At 44.3% G+C, this 13,336-nt stretch overlaps 1 protein-coding gene across 2 annotated transcripts in view; it reads left to right on the forward strand.

Moving 5' to 3' along the window:
- FAM120A (family with sequence similarity 120A) overlaps positions 1–13,336 on the forward strand; it is a 131,030-nt gene that overhangs the window by 58,581 nt on the left and 59,113 nt on the right. The gene's annotated exons all lie outside the window — the stretch shown is intronic.

The raw sequence follows: 13,336 nt of genomic DNA on the forward strand, positions 1-13,336 counted from the left end.
TCCAGGTGTGGCCATAAAATGTTCATTATAGATAAACATGATTGCTATCTTCAACGCCCGGCAAATACATGGCAAGTGGACAGGTCTTTTTCGGGAGATCGCTTGAACATCCCTGCTCTGCACTCTAAGTCCAACAGAAATCTCTCTGGATGGCCTTGGAGAGCAAATCTTCCACGGCAATGGAGGAGAGTTCCTCATCTTACTACAAAGAGGCTGTGTCAATGCCAGTTGATTCAGTGTAGTAATGGGATTTCCCAAAGCTGTGTGTTTTGGAACTATCAGAGGTCAGCACTATCTCAGTCATTAGAGCCAGTGGGATTCAGTGATGCCATTGGCACAACTCTTTGGTTTTGCTTAGTATAGATTCAGAGGACAAGATTCAATCCAAACCTCCCTCTAAGTGCAGGCTGAAAAGATCCTACAACTTGACCCTTCTGACTCTGTTTCATCTTCTCACATTCCTGTTCAAAGCAGCCTAATGCCAATAGTAGTTCCATCCACAACAGTTGTGGCAGCAATAAGTCCAGTCACTGGATCATTACACATAATTATATTATTCTCATTGATATCCTTAAAGCCAGAATGTCATTTAATTTGCAGATGGACATGCCATGCTCTCTTTGAGGCATGAACTGTCACTTTGCTATGTTTATACAGTGCCTCGCCCAATGGGGATGGGACTCCTCTATGCAATAGCAATATAGATAATATTCCTGGGGGGCATTCTGCGCACAGTATTTTAAAATTCTGCAAATTTTATTTGTCAAAATAACACTACATAGTCACACTAGTTTCAATTATTTTGGCAATTTATTTCAAAACCTGTCAGTAAGTATGCCTGTAACAATACAGACACACACAAATTCCCCCAGGGAGTAGAGAGTTAGATACCCCTATGACAATCCAGTTTCTGTTTCCCTGCCCCTTATCCCTCCCTCCCAGCCCAGCAGCAGTAGCTGTGTGTGTGCCCTGAGCACAGTTGCTGGAATTTTTCTCCCCAGAGGTATCAGTTGGATCGGCTCCAGCGCCTTCTGGTGCCATGCTCCATAGCGCCGTTATAAAGAGCCTTGCTGACCTCACTACCCCTTCGGTTCCTTCTTACCACCCGTGATGGATGCTGGAACCCTTAATTGCTCAGACAGTTCCATGGCAACAGACGTTTCCTAAGATTTGTAGTGAACCAAGCTCACTACCAGTTTGTGGTGATTCCATTCGGCCTGTTAGCCACCCCGCAAGTCTTCACCAAATGCATGGCAGTAGTAGCAGCCTTTCTCAGAAGAAAGAAATCCATGTATTTTCATACCTCGATGACTGGCTAGTCCAGGGCTGATCCAGAGCTCAAGTGGAAGCAAACATCTGTCTCATTCAATTGACCTTCAGAACGTTAGGTCTTTTGTTGAACATCCAGAAGTCCACCCTTATCCCGATCCAAAGGATGGAGTTCATCAGTGTGGTACTTGACTCTGTGCAAGCAAGAGCTCTACTTCCGGACAATCGGTTTCACTCAATTACATCCCTGATAAGATCCCTCCAAGCTCATTTGATCACAACTGTATGAAAATGTCTGAGCCTCCTGGGCTACGTGGCATCATGCACGTACGTAGTGCAACATGCGAGGCTATGTCTCAGAGCTTTCCCAGTCTGGCTGGCCATGGTATACTTACCCTTTTGTCATCACCTGGACTCAGTGCTTACAGTACCTACCCAGGTCCTCAGCTCACTGTCATGGTGGCAGAACACATGGTATGTGCAGGGGTACCCTTCTCAAGACTTTAACTGTTGTCCCTAGTGTCCGATACATCGGCCCTCGGCTGGGGAGTCCACCTAAGGTCCCTCAGGACTGAGGTCCTTTGGTCCAAAGATGAACTTTCCCTCCACATCAATGTCAGGGAGCTTGGGGGCAGGGGGGCGGGTGTCTAGCCTGCCAGGCATTTTTCCCTCACATGATGGGCAAGACTGTTTTGGTTTTCACGGACAATATGACGGCTATATTCTACATAAACAGGCAGGGCGGTGCACGTTGTTCCCCCCCATACACCCCCCCGCCCCCCTGTAAGGAAGCAATCCACCTGTGGGAATTCTGCATTGCTCAGTCCATCAGCCTGGAGGCATCCTACCTCCCAGGAGCACACAACCAGCTGGGAGATCACCTCAGCAGGTTTTTCTCCGCTCACCACGAGTGGTCTCGCCAGCCAGACATTGTGAGGGACATCTTCCAACGGGGGGGGCACTCCCCTTAGAGACTTGTTTGCCACCTGCAAAAACAGGAAATGCTACCAAGTTTGCTTCCTGCAAGGTCACAGCCTGGAGTCTTTCATGGACATGTTCCTGTGGACAAGACACCTGTATTACTCATTTCCCCCATCCCATTGATCCACGAGGTTCTGATGAGGATCAAGCAGGACCGAGTGCAGATCATTCTCATAGCTCTGGCGTGGCCCAGACAGCATTGGTTCACCAACCTGTGAGCCCTGTGAATGGAGGCATCACTAAGGCTTCCGCTACACCAAGACCTGATCTCCCGGGACCATCATTGGCTATTCCACCCGAACATCAGCTCTCTTCATCTGATGTCTTGGAAGCTCCATGGCTGAATCCGGAGGAGCGGGCTTGCTCGGAGCAGGTCTGTGAGGTCCTACTGGGCATTAAAAAGCCCTCCACCAGGGCTACTTACCTTGCAAAAATTGAAACGGTCTCCATCTTGTGCTCCCAACAAATTCCACCTTTGAGTAGTCTCTACAGCTCATCTTAGGGCTTGTCTACACTTACATTTTATAGTGCTCTAACTTGCTGGCTCAGGGGGGTGAAAAATCACCCCCTTGAGCGCAGCAAGTCTGAGCGCTTTAAAGCACTAGTGTAAACAGCCTCCGAGCACTGGGAGCCAATCCCCTTGTGGAGGTGGATTACCAGGAGCGCTGGGTGAGCTCGACCACACTTGCACTTCAAAGCGCTGCCGCGCGAGTGTTCCCGTGACAGCACTTTGAAGTTGCCAGTGTAGCCATGTCCTTAGAATACCTTTTACAGCTGAAACAACAAGGTCTAGCTCTCTTGCCAGTCAGGGTTCACCTAGTGGCTATCTCTGCCTTCCATCTCAAGGTGGATAACCAATCTGTCTTTTCATACGAGATGGGGAGCCGTTTTCTCAAAGGCCTAGAGAGGGTGTTTCCCCCAGGTTAGAGATCCCATCCTTCCCTGGGACCTGAACCTTGTCCTATCAAATCTTATTGGGTCCCCGTTTGAGCCTCTAGCAACGTGTTTGTTGTTGCACCTTTCCTGGAAAGTGGCCTTCCTGGTGGATATCACTTCGGCCAGAAGAGTTTCAGCGATCCGGGCCCTCACATCGGAGCCCCAATATATGGGTTTCTTCAAGGACAGAGTCTAGTTGTGACCACACCCATTGTTCCTTCCTAAGGTGATCTCACAATTCCATTGCAGTCAAGCAATCTTCCTACCGGTTTTCTACCCTAATCCACATGCGAATAGAGAAGAACAGCACCCCGACTTGTTGGATGTTAGGTGGGCCCTGGCTTTCTGTATACAAAGGACCAAACCATTCAACAGATCTACTCAGCTGTTCATAGCGATAGCGGAAAGAATGAAGGGTCTCCCCATTTGTGCACAGAGAATCTCATAGTGGATTTATGTTATGTTCTAACACATTGAAACGAATCCAAGTATCTGCCCATGGCATCAGCAAGGTGCTAGTGATGTGACTATTTTTCATTTTTAACTACCTAAAGTCCAGTTTGTTTCCCAGGGGTAATGAGTGTCTCACTACACATCTCGTGTCAAAGACTTCATTTCACTGCACAAGATCCAGGACATTGTGGACCAGATTTTCAAAGTTAGGCATAGAAGATTGTTTGCCTATATTTGCACCTGCATAATGTGTTCAAATACCCTGTCAATGATAGCAAATCGAGTGGTAGTAATATTATTTTTATTTATTATATCAGATTTTCATGCACGTAAGATATTTGCATGCCTGTGTTAGGTGTGCACAAATGCATGTGCACAGTTGCACTCCCTGAACTTTCTAGTCCACAGTGTCTGGCAGAAAGGATGTGCCAGAATCAGCAGGTTTCAATGAGGATCATTAATACTTGTTATTAACACAATGAAGAAGTCCTGAGGAGTGTAACAGGTATATCTCCCCTTAAATCCGGGAACCTGAGGTCTCAGTGGTCTCAAACTAAATGGAGAGTTGGGCTGAGATTTTCAGAATGTTTAAACACCTAAAGAAGCGTTCTGATTTTCCAAAGTGCTGAGTACCCTGCTGTTCCCAGTGATTTTAAAGAGAGCTGCTGGCTGCTCAGCACTTCTGAAAATCAGCCCACTTATTTAAATGATAAATAAGGATTTATGCTCTTAACTTTAGGCACCTTTTTTTAAATCTTGGTCTTCTGCATTGCATCTGAGTGACAACCCTCTGAGTGTACTAGCTCAGTGTCATTCCAGGGTACTGGCCCATCTGTGGTGAAACTGAGGGCAAATAATTTAAGCATGCTTAAATTTTTTTAGATCCAAGCAAAGGAGCTGATGTAATACCTATTTTTAGAAAAGAAAATATCTTGCATCTATTTCTTGGTTAAGAATTAATATAGTCACAGGAAATCCACACTTGCTTGCCTTTCTTATAGAATTAGGAAATTATATATTTTTCATCTCATTAAATTGACTTTTCAGTATTAGCAACTCTTAGTATCCAGGACTCCAGCAGATACATGCACGCTGTCCTGCTGTTTGCTGGCAGTCAGGAATTTTGCAATAAGACTTCTCTCAGTCACACATAAGGTACACATTCTGAAGTGTGGATCTGTTGTGACTACAAATCTAAGAACTAGAATTGCAAGTGAGTAGTTTTCTTTGTTGGTTTTATGGATTATTATAGGTGGTTATGGAATTGATACCCCCCCCACACACACACACACACACACTGCCTGTAAGCATATAGGTGGGTGTGGCTCTCCCTCGCTGTTCTCTCTGAGGGAGGCCATGCCCCTTTGCTACCCACGTAAATGGGGAAATTAGCAGTCTCCGGCCCCAACCCATAGTTCAGGGGCTAGGCCCTCAGCCAGGGCTGGAGCCCCAGCAAACAGTCTAGAGTGCTGGTAGGGGTTGAGTGCCCAGCAAACAGCTTAGGGTGCTCAGGCAAAGGGTGTCCGTGGAGTGCAGGCCTCCTGACCTCAGGAGGGGGAGTACTGTGACCCCAGGGTTGGGGTGGCAGGGGGGATGCCAGCCCGCCCAACTCCACTGCATCCCAGCCCAGGGCCCTAACAGTGGCAGAGTGGTCTGCCACTAGGTCAGTGGGGAATCCACCCGCAACACACTGACCATGTCTCCAGCGGCACCACAGCAAGAGAGTAATCTGGTTCCCCGTGGCTACTTCCTATACTCCCCTTTAGTGTACCTGCATCCAAAGGTCTTCCGTACGGTTGCCAACTTTCTATTTGCAGAAAACCTAACCCCCCTGCCCTGCCCCTGCTCCACCCCTTCTCCAAGGCCATGCCTCTGCTCACTCCATCCCCCCTCCCTCTGTCGCTCACTCTCCCCCACCCTCGCTTGCACATTTTCACCGGGGTGTGAGAGGGGGTGAGGGCTCCAGCTGCAGGTGAGGTCTCTTGGGTGGGGCCAGAGATGAGGGGTGTGCAGGAGAGGGCTCCGTGTTGGAGTGTGGAAGGGGATGGGGCCAGGGATGAGGGGCTTGGGGTGCAGGAGGAGGCTCTGGGCTGGGGCAGGGGGTTGGAGTGCGGGAAGGGGTGAGTGGGCCAGGGTGGGGCCAGAATGAGGGGTTCAGGGTGCGGAAGGGGGATCTGGGCTGGGGCAGGGGGTTGGGGCGCAGGAGAAGGTGCGGGGTGTGAGTTCCGGGTGGCGCTTACCTCAGGCAGCTCCCAGGAAGCAGTGACATCTCCCTCTGGCTCCTAAGTGGAGGTGTGACCATATGGCTCTGGGTGCTGCCCGCATCTGCAGGTGCTTCTCCCTCAGCTCCCATTGGCTGTGGTTCCTGGCAAATGGGAACTGCTGAACTGACTTTGGGGATGGGGGCAGCGCACAGACCCCTGTGGCCCTTCCTTTACCTAGGAGCCAAAGGGAGATGCTGGCAGCTTCACAGGAGTTGCGCGGAGCCAGGTAGGGAGCCTGTCTGCGCCGCCAACCAGACTTTTAACGTCCCGGTCAGCAGTGCTGACTGGAGTCACCAGGGTCCCTTTACAACTGGGTGTTCTGGTCGAAAACCAGACACCTGGCAATGCTAGTCGTCAGGCGTCTCTCCGGGGTACACTGCAAGTGGCAGTCCCAGCAACTCTTCAGTGTCGGGCATGTCACGCAGTCCTGGTACCTGGCGGTCTCCTCGGTACTGCCAAAGTCTTCTGTGGGTTCTGGCTTCAGCAGCGGTCTGGAAGCGTCTGCCTCCCTCGGCAGCTCCTGCTCAACTGAGCTGCAGGGCCCACCTCTTATATTTCCTGTTCCTGTCCTTCCCTTCTGCTTTCGGTGTGGCGGCCTAGGCCTTCCAGGTTCCCCACACCAGGGGACATCTGGCTCTCCCACGCTGTCAGTCTCTGAGGGAGACCACGCCCCTTTGCTACACTGCCCCATTCCTAAGGCTTGGTTACCCAACAACATAGATACTCAAAATCAGTTTTACAAAAATGTGCATCATGCTCTAATGTTTGAATGGAGGTTGGAGAAAATTATATAAACTTGCCCTTCCCCCACACATTAAATATAAAGCGTACAAATAGAACCTAATACAGTAAAAGCCGCGTATGCACTTTAAAAAACACGTTATCCGGCACTTTACCAACCAGAAAGTTCTATAAACCAGCATTTCTGATCTTCATTGAAAGTCCGGTTTATAGTCTGTTTGGCGTGGGGCCGGCAGGTTCTCCGCGTGGTTTCCCCGAAGCGGCAACACATCCCTGCTGCTCCTAGGTGGAGGAATGGCCACGAGGGGTTCAGAGTGTGGGAGGGGGTGTGGGGCTGGGGATTGGGGCGCTGGAGGCCGTGCAGGGCCTGGGCTCTCGAAGGGAGTTTGGGTGTGGGAGGGGGCTTGAGGCAGGGGGTTGAGGTGTTGGAGGGGTTTCGGGGCGCCGGATACAGGCGGCGCTCACCTTGGGCAGCTCCCCGCAAGCAGCGACCTGTCTCTGCTGCTCCTAGGCAGAGGCATGGCTAGGCGGCTCTGTGCACTACCCTGCCCCAAGCGCTGACTCAGCAGCTCCCGTTGGCTGGGAACTGCAGCCAGTGGGAGCTGTGGGGGCAGCGCATGCGGGCAGAAGCAGTACGCAGAGCTGCCTAGCCGCGCCTCCCCCAGGAGCAGCAGGGACAGGTCACCACTTCCGGGGAGCTGCCCAAGGTGAGTGCTGCCCGGATCCGGCACCCCTCGCCCCCTCCCATGCCCTGACCCCTTACCGCAAGCCCCCTCCCACACCCAAACTCCCTCCCAGAGACCATGCCCCGCACTCAAACTCCCTCCCTCTTAGTTAACCGGAATTTTCCACTTACTGCCCCCCCGCCCCCAATTCCCCCAACATGCCGGATAAAAAAGCTTTTACTGTACTTGACTTGCACACAAAAATGCTTAGCAATGAATTTTTTTTTTTTAATTCACGGAGGACTTGTGACTAACCACATTGCATATCAAAAACTAAAATTGTATGCATGCATTTCTCTTAACTTGTGAACACGGATTTTAGAAATCCATTTACTGTGGAAAATGCAGAATATCCGTTTTTACAGAGAATTTTTAAGTTTTACATTTCGTGAAAAAAAAATATATATATACTAAGTGTTAATTAAATTTTACTGAAAATACCAGTGTCGTTTATTCAGTGCGCATAACCTCTTCCTCTTGCGGTTAATTTTTTTGAATGCTCTTTAAATTTATAGATCTGATCGACCAGAGGCAGATCGGATAATCAAAAATTGGGATAATCAGGAGGATTGGCAAAGAACTTTGTATCTCTTATTTTAAGATGGGGTCGGGGGGTTGGGCGATCAGCCCTGGGCAGTTGGTGATTTGGTTAATACGGAGAGCTGGATAATGGAGGCTTGGATAAACAGGGTTCTATCATGGAAAACTAGGATTCCTGCTTGTGAGTTTGCCTCCATTTCTAAATTATATAAACAATGCACAATGAAGTTTAATACAAATATCTGTGCTGACTTCAGGTATCTACTATATATATAAAAATTTGGATTTTAAGTACTTGGTAGTAAAATATCTCCCATCTAAAGCTTTGAGCACCCTTGTATTTTAAAAATACACTAAACAAACCTATCAATTACCCTGGCAACAACATAGATATTTGCATAAGTCTACCAAAATCGGCAAACCAGGCATTTAATTTTGAGCATCCAAATCTTCTGTTAATCTTTGCATAGCTTTTTTTTTTTTGTCCTGGACTTCTGTTTTGACAAATATATGTTTAGCAATGTATTTCAGTACAAAAATGGACATTAATGCAGTGTAATGATTGAGAATTGAAATATGTAAGTGTACCTGCATCAGAGTTTAGTTTTGTTTCGTTGTGTTTCAATTCTCAACCATAACATGGCATTGATACACTTTTTCTCCATTTACTTTCCTTATCCGTAAAAGGAAAACACAGAAGCAAATGTCTGATTAATTTCTTTATGCGAATAGTCAAATGCTATATTTGATGTTGTTGTTTAAATGTACTATCTGAATATGTGATCATAGAATGCAGAGAAGTATCCAAGCAATTAAACATCAAAAGAAGAATTATCCTAAATTGTGAGGAATCTGTTCCAGCAATAAATAAATAAATAAAATTTAGGGACCCCTGCATTGAATACAGTAGGGCAATCAATATTTAAAGACTGATCTGTTTTTTCAGTTAATAGAAATGATATTTGACATCTGCAGGCAGGGTCCAATGTGTTATATGATTACATTGCCACGTAAATTGTTGCATAATTGTGGATTATTTTTAAATGGCCACATAATTGTTTTCCAGAATCTAAAGCTTTCATTTGTCTATAACCCTCATGTTTATAGGGAAACCTTAAAAACATAAGCTGAGTGTAACTGATGCAATGTTTTCTGAGTTTGCCAAGAGCCTAAAACAAAGGTCTGGGAGGTATGAACTTCATTGTTCATCTCTTGGATGTGAACACTGAAGTCTGTTGACGGTTTAAATTACCATTTTATCAGAAACCGTTAACTAATATGCTTATTTGTCATTGTTGGATGTAGTGGCAAATATTGGGGAAGGATGCAGTGGAGCAGCTAGTTGCTACCAAGAATTATTACTCTCCCACTTCCAAAATTAAAAACACCTCTGCCCTTCCCCTATATGGAGGGGAGGGTACACGTTTCATCCCCTTCCAAGTACCAAAAGCCTTGACTACTTGCTGGGTACCAAATACAAATTTCATACCTTCCTGGGTACCAAAAGCCTTCATGACCCCCTCCCCAGTTTCCAAAAAACTCCTGTTTCCCTGCCAATTACTACAGTACAGTTACTTTGTCTGTACAACAATCTGCAGCACACTGAAAACCTAAAAACTGAGAGGAAGGGGATTGAGGTAACAGTATTGTGTCATGTTGGTTATCTTGCCATGTGACTTCAGGGATGTTGCTGCTGCTTGAAATACAGCTTGTAAGGAATTTAATTCAAAAGGAAAAGACAAAATAAAGTTTTAATTGTGGGTAAAGTAAATGAGTGTATATATAAACAAAATATCGAATACTTGTATTCATTGATGTGTAATATATATAATATGTAATACTATAGAGAAAATTGGGATTCTAACATCTTAAATTGAAACTCTGGGACGGGAAAGGTAAGTTAGTAGTGAATGCTTTTAATTTTCCTAAGAGTCCTATTTAAAATAAAAAAAGGTGGGGGGAGTGGGTACAGGTTGGTTGACCCTGCTGGAATCTTACTAGGGACATATACTACTCTTGTGCAGTTCACATTGGTATTGGTGGCATTTCTGGTGTACTTGAAGGACAGTAGTCTACGACCCTACAGAAATTATTGGTGCAGACTTTGTCAGAATAGAATAGGAATAAGGAATAGTTAAGATTTAAAATTCTTAACAGGTAGAAAGTGGTATTAGTTGTTTGCCTGGTATCTCTTAGTTGCCTGTTTCATTTTAAGTGGTCTCTTACTGCATGTGTGAACCCCTTATGCTTAACAATTTGTCCCAACTTGTATTTAGCTTAGACGCTCTGGTTACATTCCCTAGACCTGAAGAAGAGCTCTATGAAGCTTGAAAGCTTGTACCTTCCACCAGCAGAAGTTGGTCCAATAAAAGATATTACCTCACCTACCATGTCTCTTTCAGTAAAAATAAACACAATCAGCCTTTAAAGCCATGGGGGTGGTATAATTTGTGGTAAGCAGAGAGAAGTTTGCAGTTGAGCTTCTGTCAAAACATACATTAAAATCTACTTTGCTAAATTTAACTTGTTTGTCCTTTTAGAAGGGAGGAGTAACTTTTGTGGTTGAAACAGTTTATAGATGCTCATATGATAGGCTTATGGGGAAAATAATGACATAACCTAACACCATCTAGTGATCTTCGTTCTTCTGTGTGTAGCAGATTTCAGTTTCAGTACAGTTTCCCTAATTTCAAAATCTGAAGACAAGGGAACATGTATGGGCTAATTTAAGATTCTGCCTTGTGTAAATCCCCCCCCCCCCCCCCCAATTAAAAAAAAAATCACACCATGATCCGTGGAATGGAAGACTGTGATTTTCTAATTCCAAGTGTTCAAATGCTTGTTGATACAGTATTTTTATAAGTAGGAATGTATGAATCTTTGATTTTAAATACAAATCCAGATATCTTAAAATATGAATGAATCAAACATTGATCTATAAAACAGAGTAAGTCTGAATCGCCACAGTCCAAGGACATTGCAGCTGATACATGGACTTAGAGTAGTATAACTCGGATGTTCCTCAGCCTAACTTCTACTTGTATTGCTAGTAAATTTACAGACGAGCCTTTATGTGACACTGTACTGTTTTGACAGCAAGCACACAGGCACTACTATTTCTGATAACTTTAAAAATATGCTAGAGGCATTGTAGATGGCAAAAACCGGCAGCCTTGTTCATTATGGAAACACTGTTAACATTAAAACAAAAACAAAAAAAGCTTTCAGCAATTGTAATATTTATAGAATGAGCTGTTTGTACACACCCTGTAGCTGTGCATTCATGGTGATGATTTATTGAAAACTGATCAGTACACGTTGGTGGTTGCATTACTCCATTACACTCTCCAAAATCTATGACAAACAGAGGGATATAGGATTGTCTATAGATTATTTGTTCAGGAGATGGTCAGAAAATAGAAACCTGCCTTGATTGGAAAAGTACTCACTTTGTAATTCTCTGAAGATCTCAGCAGCATTTGCCATGTAGAAAACTCCCCAAGTTCTTATGATTTTTATCCTCAAAGAGCATATATAGTCTGGCATGTGTGCTCTGCCCTACTCAACATGGTCTAACAATAAGTATTTCAGGGGTTCCAGAACATTTTCCCCATATCTTTTAAGAACAGGAAGCAAGAGCTTCACCCTAACCTTCTAATTACACAAAGATTGCAAAAAATATTTCTTCAAAGTGACTAACATCAAAGCTCAGAAATGCGCAAATGAGTAAGCACTCTTACAGAGGGTAAACATATTCCTTTCTATTCAGAAACCACCAAACTCTTGAAGTGAGGCATATGGGTGTGTGTGAAGTAAGATACAGTCCTCAAAAAATCAGAATGACAGACAGGTAGAGAAAAGAGCAGGGGAGAAAAAAGCATATCCTAGAAAATATCAGATATGACCACTTAATGGCTTGTAGGATGTGTCCCAAGAAATGAATGTATTTTGTGATTCTCTAGCTTCACACGAATCAGGTCATTCTAATATGTAGTCAGACAGCCACACAGACATGATCCTTGTGGGAAAAGCTTGATTAGGGCACTGATGTCAAATGAAACTAGAAAGTTGAATGGACTTCTTATACTCGCTCATTGAGCCAAAATGACTTTACACAAGAGAAAGTATTGAGATATCTGGAATACAGTGGCTCAAAATGGGCATTTTTTAATTTGCTCTTTACTCCATGAACACTCCAAGCCATGGGTGACTTTAATAAGGAGTTGAAGTGTCAAACCCTGTACAGAGCCTGACCTCATAAAGGTTGGGGAGACATTGATCTACCTTTGTGTTCTCCAAGAACCCCCAAATGTATTATGGTAGGAAGAGAGGTTAGTGATAGTCTGAGACCGAGTAAAAAAAATAGTCCATGTCTAAGTTAATAAGTGATACATCTGGGCCCATTTGTACCGCATTAGAAATTTGCTATAAAAATTCTTCCATGTTAGGGCTTGTAGAAAGCAGTCAGGTTTGACCACTTGCATAAAGACACTATGCTTGCAGAGTTCTGCCATGTCAAGAGCCACACTGAAATAGGGGGAGAACAGATACTAACATTATGACATCCTTGTAAAGTAGATAGTATTTATCTCCCACATTACAGTGAGCAGATTGAGACAGAGAGTTAAGCAACCTGCCCCAAGCCAGTACAACCAGGGAGTAGAGTTGGGAATCTAACTCAGACAGTCCTGGCCCTCAGCCCTGTACTTAATGCTGCCCTTTCCCAACAATTTTTATCTACAAGAAGCGCTATACTTATGTAATTGTATTAATCCTTTTTCATAGTGAACACAAAAGTAAGCTATGCACTTTATTTTTATTTTAAAATTATTGTATATACACCATATGTATCTTTTCAGTTTATACAGCATTTTAAATTAAATTGTTCACTTAGTGCTTAGTATTCAAAACTTAGTGAAAGCCACACAAGATATTAAATGGATCACACTGTCTGTACTCGGCTAGCTTGATTATCACTTCAAAAGTTTTTTTTTTTTTTTCTCTTAATTAATTGGCCTCTCAGAGTTGGTAAGACAACTCCCACCTGTTTATGCTCTCTGTATGTGTGTATATATATCTCCTCATTATATGTTCCATTCTATATGCATCCGAAGAAGTGGGCTGTAGTCCACAAAAGCTTATGCTCTAATAAATTTGTTAGTCTCTAAGGTGCCACAAGTACTCCTGTTCTTCTTTTAGCTAAATAGTGTTACTTAAAGCATATTTTAATTACAAATATACTTCTAACTTTTATAAAGCGGCTTTTACTGATTTTCAAAATATTGTCTTATCTGACTTTTCCTATTAAGTCTTTGAATATAATTGGCTAGTATTTGGGATCCATTAAAAAAAAAAAAAGTCAGATTCATCATATCCCTAATTGTTTCTTTACTGGTAAAATGCTCAATTTTGAATATTTTTGCTATA

The sequence above is a fragment of the Malaclemys terrapin genome, chromosome 7, assembly GCF_027887155.1.
Source record: "Malaclemys terrapin pileata isolate rMalTer1 chromosome 7, rMalTer1.hap1, whole genome shotgun sequence".
NCBI lineage: Eukaryota > Metazoa > Chordata > Testudines > Emydidae > Malaclemys > Malaclemys terrapin.